At 42.3% G+C, this 13,092-nt stretch overlaps 1 protein-coding gene across 2 annotated transcripts in view; it reads right to left on the bottom strand.

Annotated features, from left to right (window-relative positions):
• ZHX3 (zinc fingers and homeoboxes 3) overlaps positions 1-12,883 on the bottom strand; it is a 48,543-nt gene extending 35,660 nt beyond the window's left edge. Inside the window, exon 1 of one of the 2 annotated variants that reach the window (XM_083508006.1) lies at positions 12,596-12,883. The gene's annotated coding sequence lies outside the window, so the exon portion shown is untranslated. The remainder of the gene's footprint in view (positions 1-12,595) is intronic. The other variant, XM_083508004.1, reaches the window with a different exon arrangement.
• Between the last annotated feature and the right edge of the window lie 209 nt (positions 12,884-13,092).

The raw sequence follows: 13,092 nt of genomic DNA, 5'->3' as shown, positions 1-13,092 counted from the left end.
AACAACAACAACAACAACAACAACAACAACAACAACAACAACATATTATTTATACCCCCGCCCATCCGGCTGGGTTTCCCCACCCACTCTGGGTGGCTTCCAACAAAATATTAAAATGCAATAGTCCTTCAGATATTAAAAGCTTCCCAAAACAGGGCTGCCTTCAGATGTCTTCTAAAAGTCTGGTAATTGTTTTTTCCTTTGACATCTGGTGGGAGGGCGTTGCACAGGGCGGGCACCACTACCAAGAAGGCCCTCTGCCTTCTTTTATAAACTTTTTATAAAAGAATGGAAATGGTTTATAGAAAATTTACAGATAAATTGTAAACAGATAAGATCATTGGCACAATTATTGTAATAACCTGCAGTTTTATAAGAGTATATATTTAAAGTAGATTAATAAATGAGCAAATAAAGTTAATTTGGATATGCAGAGGCTATTAAAAATAAATTTAAGGAACTGCAGAAAGAGGGGGAAGGAAGTCAAGTTTTGAAATGTTGAAATGATTGTAAAATTAGTGAAATGTATAAAACTAGTGAAATGTATAAACTTGAAAAGTATAAATAAAATTTGAAAAAATGAAAAAAGAAGAAGTTCCTATTCATCAGGGTGGGGGGAGGGAGTGAGCTGAAATCAAAATTCCTAATAATTCAATACCAAATAATGCTTTGAAAAGCAATTTGAGTTTGAAATAATTATCACTTGAGTATTACACTCTTGAAACAATTATCACTTGTGTACTTCAGCTGAACTATGCTAAATAAAGTATTGTATATTTGGTTTCCATTTCCCATCCCTGCAGCTATACAAAGATGTCTGTCTGTATTTCACTGTACTGTCATATAAATTAAATGGGTATGGCTCTACACAGAAGGGAATTCATAATATCAACAAAGTGAAAAGCTCCTAGGTTGGCTGCAGTAATTCATTGCTCAGTAGAGCTCCTAGAATACATACAGGCATTCCTCCTTGCTCAGACTCCTCCCCCACCGTCAATATTAGGGTATTGTTTTGTATACCTGAAGGAGCATCTCCACCCGTTATCCAGCCCTCTGACATCTAGAATCACATGGGAAGGACCTCTCTTCTCCAACCCTGGGTCTCAATCTTCCACCACCACACCATCTTCTCTGCCTTCCTACTGATCCATCTGAGTCTGCCAAAGTATTCCAGATTCTGATGGAGCCGAGGGGCCCATGGCACTTGGAGAGATTGAAGTGTATTTATTATCATTATTTCTGACTGCTCTTTTGTGCAAATCTGGCATACAGCGGTACCTTGGTTTAAGAACAGTCCTGTTTATGAACGATTCGGTTTACGAACTCTGCAAAACCAGAAGTAGTGTCCTGGTTTGCGAACTTTGAAAGGTTGAAGGGCACCAGCAGCAGGAGGCCTCATTAGGGAAAGCGCGCCTTGATTTAAGAATGGTTTCAGTTTAAGAACGGACTTCTGGAACGGATTAAGTTCGTAAACCGAGGTACCACTGTACTAGAAAACTTGTTCTTCAAAAATAAAAATTAAAAAAATGTAAAAGTTGCTGTTGCAAGGAAAAGCAAATATGTGTGTGCATGGCCACAGCTGAACAGGTTTCCAAAACTTATGGATGACAGGAAAATACTACTTGATGGGAGAGGACAACAGCATACAGAACAAATAAATTCCATGAAGGACCACCCACTAGTGTGGTCAGGAAACATCAAGACTGATTTCAGAGGCATAAAATTGAAAGCACTTGTGTGTGAACAAAGTTGCACAACTGCACACAATGGAACAGCAATCCACATACCTATTATTGCCCTGGTGTGTGCACAGCCGCATTCTGTTAATGCCGCATTCGTAAAAGAGTTTTGCAATTTGATGCCAGCAAGAAACTTGAGGGTAATTGTCGGCATATGCCCCCTAGACCACAACCTGATATTTGAAAAGAAGTAATCTCAGCAACATCTGTCAGTGAGAGAACTGTCATGTCATGATGATAATGAATCTGAAGCATTAGAGTCTTAGCTTTCTGACAGAATCCATGCATGTTTTCAGAATGCTAGACTAATCTTTAGTGAATGCAACACAAGCAAACAATTCAGTAGTAGAGATCTGCTCTGAATGTGTAAGGTCTTTGGTTCAATCCTTGGTATCTCCTGGTTGGAAACAGTTCCTGCCTCACAGTAGACAATTTTGAGCTAGGTCAACCTGTGGTCTGACTCAGTATAAGGCAGCAGCTACCTGTGAACTCACACTGACAGTTTAAAGGTAAAGGGACCCCTGACCATTAGGTCAAGTCGTGACCGACTCTGGGGTTGCGGCGCTCATCTCGCTTTATTGGCCGAGGGAGCCGGCGTACAGCTTCTGGGCCATGTGGCCAGCATGACTAAGCCACTTCTGGTGAACCAGAGCAGCACAAGGAAATGCCGTTTACCTTCCCGCTGGAGCGGTACCTATTTATCTACTTGCACTTTGGCGTGCTTTCGAACTGCTAGGTTGGCTGACAGTTTAAGTTTGACTTAACATTGGAACGACCATAGAATCCACTCCAATTACTGCTGGCAAATTGATTTACAGGTACCCAGTGGATGCTCTATCATAAAATGTTGTTGTCCCCTTAGCTAAACTAACCAGATAGTCAGGAAACACTTATTTTTATATATTTATTTTATTTATTAGACTGACAGTCCACCCTTCCTCAGAAGCTCTCAGGGCTGTTCACAATATAAAAACACAAATATTTAAAACAGAAACAACAAAACAATAACTCCCTTTTCCAAATGCTGAACTTCTGAACTCTGGCAAGTCAATCCAGTCTACATCTGAACTCTTGCAAATCTTATCTTCTTTCTTTTCAAACACTAGACTGTAAACAAGAAGATAGCCCAAAACACAAGCCATCTCATGAGGTACGCAAAATTCAAAAGTGTTAGGAGAATCAGTCCTACTAATGACTATTCTCAAAAGAGAACTAACAAATCTGGAAGTGTTTAATATCTTAGTTTTGAAGCTTGTTACGAGCCAGATGGCTCAGTATTAGCACACCAAGACTGCAGCACAGGGCTAGAACATTTGAGTCATTATTGACTCAGAAGAAAATAAAACACTCCATGTTGCCTCCATGCTTCCCAAGGTGATTTCATTTTCTTACAAATTCTTCAACCCAAATATTAGCAGCTCTCCCCCTTGAACTTAGAAGACAAGCTACAGACATCACTTTTTTATATAATTAAAAAAAAAACAGTGCCCAGGAAGTAGTAGTAAGCAGCACTGTTAATACAGAAAGAGAGTGTGGTTTAGACTTGTATATCAAAATAGCAGGCAGGAAGATTAATATCACACTAGAGATAATGCTTGCTTCTTGTTCCCACAGCTAGAACAGTGCGGTTAATTTGACTGATCACAAGTAAAACGAAACTTAAAACAGAGCCTCTGAACCTAGGACTGACCACACCTGCTCCTGCTGCAATTAAAAAATGCCCCAAACTCCTGCACAGCGGGAGGACATTAAATTGGCATCACATTTTCAGTAAACACGGGAAGAGGAGGGACAAAACAAGAGGGTTACTGCTAATGAACTATTCAGACTAGCACAACCATTCTTGGCTGCACCAAAAGGATGATTTTTTTTAAAAAGGAAGAAAAAGCAACAAACTGATAAGAGAACTAAAAGGCTGAGAACACAGGTGGCTGCTCTCATATAACTCAGGCGGCTGAGTTCATACAGCTCAGTACCGCCTGGCACCAGCACCCAGAGTTTTAGACAAGGGTCCCCCAAAACCTACCTGGAGCTGCTGCGAATTAAACCACGATATTTTGCATGCAATGCAAATGCTCTACTGCTAGAGCCCATTCCAAATTAGCCCTCTTACAATACATTGGCTATTTTGTTAACCATTTTCAAACACAAATATTCAAAGAAAAAAGAATTCAGAAACAGATATCAACGCATCTTGCAACATTACCTCAAGGACCGCCTCTCCCCATATGAACCGAACCTGACCCTGCGATCAACACTGGGGGCCTTCTTTTTGTGCCCCATTCACAAGAAGCCCAGAGGGCAGCAACACACAAACAGGCCTTTTCTGTGGTGGCTCCCCACTTGTGGAATGCTCTCCCCAGTGAGGAGCTCCTGGAGTCGTCATTACATATATTCAGGCACCAGGGGAAAACTCTTCTCCATTACCAGGCCTTTGGCTGTTTAACATTTTATGGTTTTTTAAATGTGTGGGGGGGGGGAGGCTTACTGGTTTGTTTCTGTTTTCTTATGTATTTTGTGTTTTCATTTGGTATTTTTATGTTGTGAACAATCCTGTGATCTTCGGGTGGTATACAAATTTAATAAACAATAGTAATATTCTACTGTGCTCACAATGATTATTGTTGAGCATAAGAAATGCTTCCAGGCAACTTCAACTCACCTTATTGGATTTTGTTTATATTTCTGGAAGGGAAAAATCTGATGGAGTAAATATAAATCCATCACCATAAGTGTGCATATGGACCCATAGTACAATGTTTTTTCTATTCCTTAAAATAAGTAAGTCATGCCTGGTTTTAAATGACAAGAACTAGATGACAAGTTTTAGGTATCTCTCCTTTAGCTGGGCCGAATTTTTTTTGGGAAAAAACTTTCCTACGCACTTTTCTCTGGTGTCTAGTATTTTTCCAGTACCACCAAAGCTTTGGTGTTGCCACAAAGGTGTACAAACATCTTCAGAGCAAACTAACTCCAATGTGAGGAGTAAAACAAACCCATATTTCCGAGAAATGAGGTAACTCTGTTTGGGAAGACGCTTTTGCCAACAATGAAATGAACAAGTAACTAAAAGCAAGATGTATGGAAGGCTCGCAATGTCACGGTGAAAATGTGGCCGCTTCACAAATAAACATATTGTTCCGTGTGGTGCTGCCTGTAGGTGACCTATGCCACTGATTTTCTGAATCAGGCCTTATTGCTGTCATAGCTGGTGCCTTTAATATTTCATTGTCTACCTGAACACACTTGCTTTCAACTGTGCTGGAGAAAAGTAAAGGCACCTCTCTCACTTAAAGGTTCACACTTCTACAGTGGCTATCTGGTGTTCAATACAATGGGCTTCTCTCATGCTGAGAGTTCTGAGATTCTATACTTCTCAATAATACCTATGGGATCCACAAAACCAACTGCAGCCCAACAGTTGTGTATGTAGCCTACTAGGTGCTTGACACTGATGAAGCAAGAATGAACATCCTGATATTCTACAATAAACATTTTTCTTGTTGAGTTTCTCACCAACTTTTTAACTAAACACAGTGCTTCAGCAGGTAAAAGGTTTTGTATATTCTTAGCCCAATAGAAGCATTCCAATAAAGAAAATTCTCATTCCAATCAATCACAACCCTAAATTTTTAAATAAACTTTGTGAAGTGTTGGGTTCACTTTTCTGCTCCTATTCTAACTACCCTTACCCAGTAAATGAGGGTTATAATTATTCCCAGTCTAAGTAAAATGGATTTGTTTATTTAACAGACCTTAAAGTGGTTTACAAAAAAACCCCAACAATATTAAAGTTAGCGATAAAGGACAGTTAAAAAGAGCTACTAATAAATGATATAGCTTTTGCCTCTAACCTGTTGTATAACGGGCAACCTGTTAAAAGCAGCCACTTCTAAACAGACAGTAAACACAACCAATTGTCACGGTGGAAAAATGTACCAGTTGGCAACCATTGTGGAAATATCAATAACTACTTACTTTCAGAAGCCAACACTGCCTTGTTTACAGGGCACAAAATTAACCCAGAGAACTTCCATGCGAGGTGTGGGCACAATGTTTACTTTGAATCAGGGTTCAAATCCAATGAGAGAATCTACTCTTCCAGCTCTAGTCCCTCATCTGCAAATATGGACTAATTCTAGCCGACTTCACAGAGATTTTCAAAGGCTGATTGAGGCAAGCAAGGAAATCACCCTTCCTTTCCTTTGACCTCATAGTAACACGAAAGGAATTTCTAAGTATTCATTAAATGCACAGTGAGAACCAAAGCTCATATAGCTCCTCAGAGGCTGAAACCCCAGGGCTGGCAACACCTCATATACCCCGTTTACAATCTTCTGAAAGGTGAATGCTGGCAGCCAGCGATACCCAGCAGCAAAACTGTATTCAGACCTGCGTCCTAATGCCAGCTCCAAGGTTTGTCAGGATGCAGTGCACTTCAGCTCCTCATTTGCGATAAAGGAGTCCCACCATGCTTTTATAAAGACATTAAAACCAACAGGAAAATATATTTAAATTTCATAAGATGCCTAACACAAATACTTGTTTGTCTTGCGGCGTCAACCGTTTCTAACAATTCATCTCTCGCTGACAGATGAGATGCAGTACGGATGAAGAAACCAAAATAGCAGAAATGGGTTCAGGTGCCAAAGCACCTATGTTCCAGAATGAGCATAACACAGACATTGAATATCTTCTTCACAGGGCTCTTATGTAAATGATACATAATGTTTATATGCTATTAGCAAGAACAACACAAGACAAATTGTGTGTCTATTTCAGGGCCCTCTGGGAGAGTTATTATTTTGTTCTGTTCCTTAGGAACAAAAGAGTCTTGCTGGGTTAGACTGAAACCTGCCTAGTCCAACATCCCATTTCCCAGAGTAGTCCACCAGATACCTCTGGGAAACCTACAAGCAGGACATGAGCTTGCAATATATCTAACTTGTTGCTGCCGCTGCTCCTCTTCCTGTTCTTTATAATACCTCTTATTCTGGAGATAGCATATAGAGCTAGCATATGATAGTGATAGAGTAACTAAGACTTGGGAGGCCAGGAGTGGTATTCAGCCGAGTTTCAAAATTAGTGGATCTATGTTAGTTATCTTCATTAATTTCACTGGGTCTACTCTTGAGTAAAATAAAAGGCAGAGTTAGTTATCTTCATTAATTTCACTGGGTCTACTCTTGAGTAAAATAAAAGGCAGAGCCACACCATACATTTAAAGTACATGCAGTATACATTTAAAGTGAATGACTTTCCCCAAAGAATCCTGGAGACTGTAGCCTGTTAAGAGTACTGGGAATTGTAGCTCTGTGGGGGAAACTAGAATTCCCAGGATTTCTGTGTTTTAAATGTGCACTGGACATACTTTAATTGTATGGTGTGGAACTGCCCTTAGCTGAATACCACCCTAGGGTTCAAATCCTCACTCAGCCATGAAGCTCATTGTGTGATCTTGAGCCATTCACTCTTTCACAATCTAACCTACCTTTCAGGGTTGTTGTGCAGGATAAATGTAGGGGACGACGACTAAATAATTCACTTTGAGCTTCTTGAAGAAAATGTGTGAGATAAGAGTATAAATAAATAAATCCAGCCTTTGCGACTAGACAACCTTGGAGAGCCACCGCTATGCATTTGCAATCACAAAGTCCCCTGTTCAATTCCATGTATTCCCAGTTAGGGAAGCCACTGTCAGTCTAAGGTGACGAAGCTGGGCTAGATAAGGTCTGACCCAGTGCTTTTTTTCTAGAAAAAGAGGTGCTGGACCTCACCATGAACACCTCCCTCATTCACTTAGAATGGCAATTGCAACCACCTGAAAGGTGCCGGAATTGAGTTCCTGTGAGCCCCCCCCCCTGAAAAAAAGCCCCGAGTCTAACCCCATAAGGCAGCTTTACATACATTTTTGTTTACTTCGACTGGAGTCCATGACAAACAAACTGAAGCAATATCCTGCACAGATGTATACAGATTTGTAAACGTATCAATGGGAATGTTCATACATTCAGCTACGAAAGAAATTTTCCTAAAGCACTTTGCACATTCATGCTGCGGTCCTGCTGTTCACAAGCTCCATTGGCTATAGTGGGATTTATTCCTGAGTAAGCATGCATACGACTGCACTGTAAAATTGATGGTCAGGGAACAGGGAATATGCAACACTTCAACACACAGCCAACTTAATTAACACAGCAACAATTAGGCAAGGCCTCTCTGATGCTATAAACACAATTCTCCTTTCAGTTCATTTCCTTCTTCTCCTCACAGGTTCTCTGCTCCACTTTGTTGCTCTTTTGTAATCCTTCATGCTCTTACGGGGGGGGGGGTCAAATTAATTCGCCATAAGTAGTTCCAGTTCATGAGAAAACTTTTGGCTCTTGCCTATCCATGGAGAATTAGCCAGCAAAGTTTCCTAGGACACAATGATCCCAAGTTTGGGACTAACAGAATACAAGTGCTTACATGGAAAGAACATGGAGTAAACTAAAATCTAAATTAAAATTGCAGATGGGGGAAAATATTGCCCAAAATAATAAATGGTTACACTGTGTTTGTTCCCAACACCTGCGATTAGAAATCTTGAGGGGTGAGATTGAGAAAAGGTTAAAAAGTAAAGATTTGATGGGGGAAGGAGAAATGTTATGGGAGTACATAAAGCATTAGATTTCAGAATTTATTCCTTTCTTTAAAAAAAAAATCCAGCAGGAGAGTTTTTAAAACATAATAATTCCAGACCAGTCATTTCCCAGAAATGTTAACCATTCAAGTGAAAGTGACGCAAGACCCCAGCACACGCTCTTTCCATCTGGGATTGGCATCCCACTCAAACATTTCCAGTTCCCAAGATCCTCTGCAGCTAGCTAAGTGCAAATAAGAGGTCCCTGAGTCCAGAGAGGTCTTGCCTGCCAACGCAAGTCTTGCAGAAGGCCTGATTACAACACTACTCCTATCAGTGACATACTAGTTTTGGTTCCCGGTATCAGGAGAAGCAGAAAAACCTAGGTCTTAGGTTAGGATGGGAAGATATGTGTGTTGCTTCCAATAATTGCTGCAAATTCTTCAAGTGATCATCTTCAAATCATTTCACAGCAGTTGCTTCTGTTGGTTTTTATCACTGCTGTTCCCTGTTATTTATACAAAACCCATAATGTGTTTTGTAAAAAAAAATTATCTTACCTGTCATCACAGTAATTCAAAAAAAGGCAAGTAACTATTATTCCTAATATACAGATGAGGAATCCAGACGGATGCAACCAGTCTACTCATTATATGCAATTGTGAGTAAATGCCTTAAAAAAAGAAAAGAAAAAGCAACAATTGGGAGCAGCGGAAGGGCCTGTGGGAGTTTAAGTCTGTCCCTGTCCATTGTTCCCTCTCTCCCTAAAAATTGCTTCCACCTGCTTTTAGCCCTGCAGCGAACCATATACCAGTTCCCATACACTTCCACAAAGGGAAAAAAGAAGCTGGGGCAGATTTTGAGTGGAAGCGTGCTTCAAGAGGGAAGGCTTAAGCACACTGCCACTGGTCCGTAAATTTTCCACAGGCAACTGAACTCACTCTGTACAAAATTACACTTCAAAAAAAATGTTATTTTGTGCTAAAACCATAGCACACAGAGAAGGAAGAGTGGCTATGCTAAGTTTTGACTGGCGCTGCTCAGAGTCCAGGAACTTTTAGTGTCTCCTCTACTTGAACTTTTCCATTCCAGCTGGTCATCAGGATAACTTGTAGCCAATAACTTGAACCTGAGTTTGCGTATTCACTTATTTCCTCCTCCCTCCCAATCATTTTTTCTTTTTGTGTCATTACAAAAGGGGCTGTGGTTTTTTTAAATTTGGGGTGGTAGTGATTTGCAAGCCATTCTGGGAGTCTTTATTTTTTGGCTAAAGATAAGGAATTGGGGAAAGAAGCTTTAAATGAACAAAAATTAAAAAGTTCTTGGCTAGCTTGGACCACACCATCAAAAAAATCATTTTCTTTGAATTTCTAAGCAACAAAGACCAAGTGTGTCATGAACTTTTTTAGGCAGCTGCTACAGCCACTTGAAAGAAAACAAACCTGTTATGTTTATGCATCAGTGTCAAGCTAAGTACTTAACGTGGTGTTGTTTTCAAAAAGGGAGAAAAGGCTCCGGAGAAAATGCCAGTGGTTTATTTTAATATACCAAATGCGGCTGCCATGCTGTGTCCGGTTTGAAGTTAGCAGCACGTTGCAAAAACAGACTGCGCTGGCAGCCGCTTGTTACAGAGGCGCAGGATTATAAATGAGAAATGACACAGGTAAATACACTGTTCGCCACAAGCTGGCATGAACGCAACATCAGGGCCAAGCAAAAGTGCAATGCACAATGCAACTCAATGCTGTTGTGACACACATACCAACTGCTCTCAACTGTGGCCCACTGCATATGAGTATCACCTCCAGGCTGCACCTCAATACACAAATACCAACTTCTGACACACTGAGGAAATCTTAGCTTCCATGTTTAAAATCCACATTTCTAGTCCTCAGAAATATTTGGGCGAGGGTGTATAGTGTTGGGGCGGAAGGGGGAAAGCATCCACATTCTATGAAAACCAGAAACTTGGTACTAAACTGATGTCTTACAAGGTAATTTACACAATATATTTTAACTGTACGTAATGTAGGCAACTTCTGAATAGAGCAGTTGTTTTTAACAAGAGTCAACACAGCCATGCCAATACACAGCGAATCTTTACATTGCAAAAATATTTTTCTGCATCATGTTTTCCTACTTTCAAAACACCTTCCTACTATTGCAACTTCCAGGATAAACAGCTTTCTGACCTTAAGAGATACCTATTGGAATAAACAGCGAATAAAATCTTTTGACACCTGAAACACTTACAGATTTAATGTGGAATCACTTTCATAGAATAGAGTCCACTTCATCAAATAAAGCTGATGCTTGATTATTTTATATTTTTATATGTGTATGCATAATGTGTGTGTGTATACACAAACATATAAACATATTTTTTTTAAAAAAAAGGAGATTACCCTTCATTAGGAATTCAAAAGCAGTTTACAATAATCTTCATAAAAATCAGTACAATAAAACCAGGAAATATATAATGTCCACTGTATGTGTGTGTGTGTGTGTGTGTGTGTGTATAAAATCACCACAGACCGTACTTTTTACTATTTCATGGTCATTTGACCTCAGTTTATATTCCCCCCCCCTATGTTTGTTTGTGCATGTGGCTATATAAACACTGATAAATGCACACACCCTTGTCAAATGGGAACAATACTCCAGGTATCTAAGTAGATTCCAGGCCACAAAAGCGTAGGCCACATTAAATTTGTAGTCTTCAAGGTGCTACAACATTCTGTTGCAGTCCCCCCTGCCACACACACACACACACACACACACACACTCAAACACACACATGGAGAGTAACATAGCTAGGGATGGCAATCTCAGAGATCAGGTAAAAAAAATTATCAAGGCTTTCCTTTCCTTCCTAGCAAAATAACACAGTGCAAGAAGTAAAGAAGTCAGTGGGAAAATATGAAGGCAATGTGACAGAACCCAACAAGGGGACGAAATATTATCAATAACAACATTTGTATAGTGCTTTCGAGTGTCTCATGGAAGTGTTCAAAGTGCTTCATAAGCATTATCTAGATGAAATCCTTTAAAATCCCGTAAAGCAGGCCCTCTGAATGTTGTTCAACTACAATTCCCACAATTCCTGATAAGTGGCCATGCCAGCTGGGGTTGATGGGAGTTGCAATCTAAAAACATCCTAGGTCCCCCACCCCTGCTGTAAGGTTAGTCAGTGTTATTATGGCTGGGTAGCCCTTAGCCAGGTACAGGTAATCAAAAGAAAATGAGCTATCCAGCAAGACTTTAGGGTAGGAGTGAACATCCTGGTGGGACTGAGAAACAATGATCAACCCTAACCTCACTCACCTGGGAGTAAGCCCCATTGAGTTCAACAGGACTTACTTCTAAGTAGACGTAGTTAGAATTGATTGCACTGGAAGAAACCAGAGTCACCATAAATATAGCCCTTGCAGTGATTGGAAATAAAAGTAAACAAACCAATGGAGAAGATTTTCAAAAAACGTTCTGAAGGGGCATAGAAGTCAGAAACCTAGAAAAGTTTAGCAAAGGTAGCAAGTCTCTCTCTCTAATTCTTGCCATTCTCCTTAAGGCAAGAGGCAGGCTGTCAAAAGCAAAGCTATTTAAGGAATGGAGTTGAGAGGCAGCTTCCCGGCTGAGATGGAGGAGTGGGAAACTGAAGGATGGATTGGACAAGTTACTAAAAAGTCCAGGGGCCAGAGGGGTGTGTGTGTGTGGATGACAAGAACGCGTAGGTATGGATTGCGTAAATAAGAGAGTCAGGAGAGCCAAAGATCAACGACAGCAGGCTCGAAGCATGGAGTGATAGGGTGGCCACCCCGTCCGGGGTGGGTGGGGAGTGAGAATCCTGAGACGGGGGGTGGGGGGGAGAGAGAAGCCGTGGTTCTGGGAAGACAAAGGGACACGGATCCTGGGATGTGTTGATGTGTCCACAAGCGCAGGGTGGGAGTTCCCGGAAAGGGGTGGGAGAAGCAATGACAGCCTGGGAGCCCAGGTTGGGGGTCCTGGGGAAGGAAAGGGTCAGGGGGACAGGGCATGAGTGGGAACCGAGGGGGTGTAAGGTGGTGGTGGTGGGGAGGACTTTGGAGGGGTCCTATGCTTGTCCCAGGGGACAGAAGAGGGCATGATGGACGGGGAGGGTCTGCGAGGAGTAGGGGGCGTGTGGGGGCCACTGATGGAGAGAGGGAAGGAAATTTGGGGGGTTTAACGGGGTGCGAGCCCCCCAGGTGGCACTTACTGGAGTGGGACCAGCCATGGGCAGCCCCTCCGACGTGGGAGGGGGGAGGCTGAGTTCGAGCCCACGAAGGGTCGCCGCCGGGCGGGACTCACCTCCTGCCGTCAAGGCTTCACCGGCTCCGGGTCCCGAGCAAGGCGGGAGGAGGAGGAGGCGCGTCCTGCTGCCCAGCTGCCGAGGCCCCGACGGCGGCTCCGTCCTGTGCGAGGGAGGAGGAGGGACGGCGCGTGGGGGGTGGCTGCCGAACCGACGTAAGGCTCGGGAGGGAGTGGACTCAGCGGGCTCGCAATGCTGGGAAGTGGGGAGGAGCGCGGGGCGGGCGGGCGGAGTGGCGAGCGCGGCGCGGGCGGGCGCAGCAAACAGCGCCGATTGGCAACACTGGAGTGGCCGCGAGGAGGGCGGGGGGAGAGGGAGGGAGCTGGGCCTGGAGGGGAGGGCTGACGTCACCGGAGTCGGGGCCGGGGCGTACGCATGCGCCGTGCTGGGTAAAGTCGAGTTGG

This window comes from Podarcis liolepis, assembly GCF_965112155.1.
Source record: "Podarcis liolepis genome assembly, chromosome: 6".
NCBI classification, from domain to species: Eukaryota; Metazoa; Chordata; class Lepidosauria; order Squamata; family Lacertidae; genus Podarcis; species Podarcis liolepis.
This window is presented reverse-complemented; position numbering and strand designations above follow the sequence as displayed.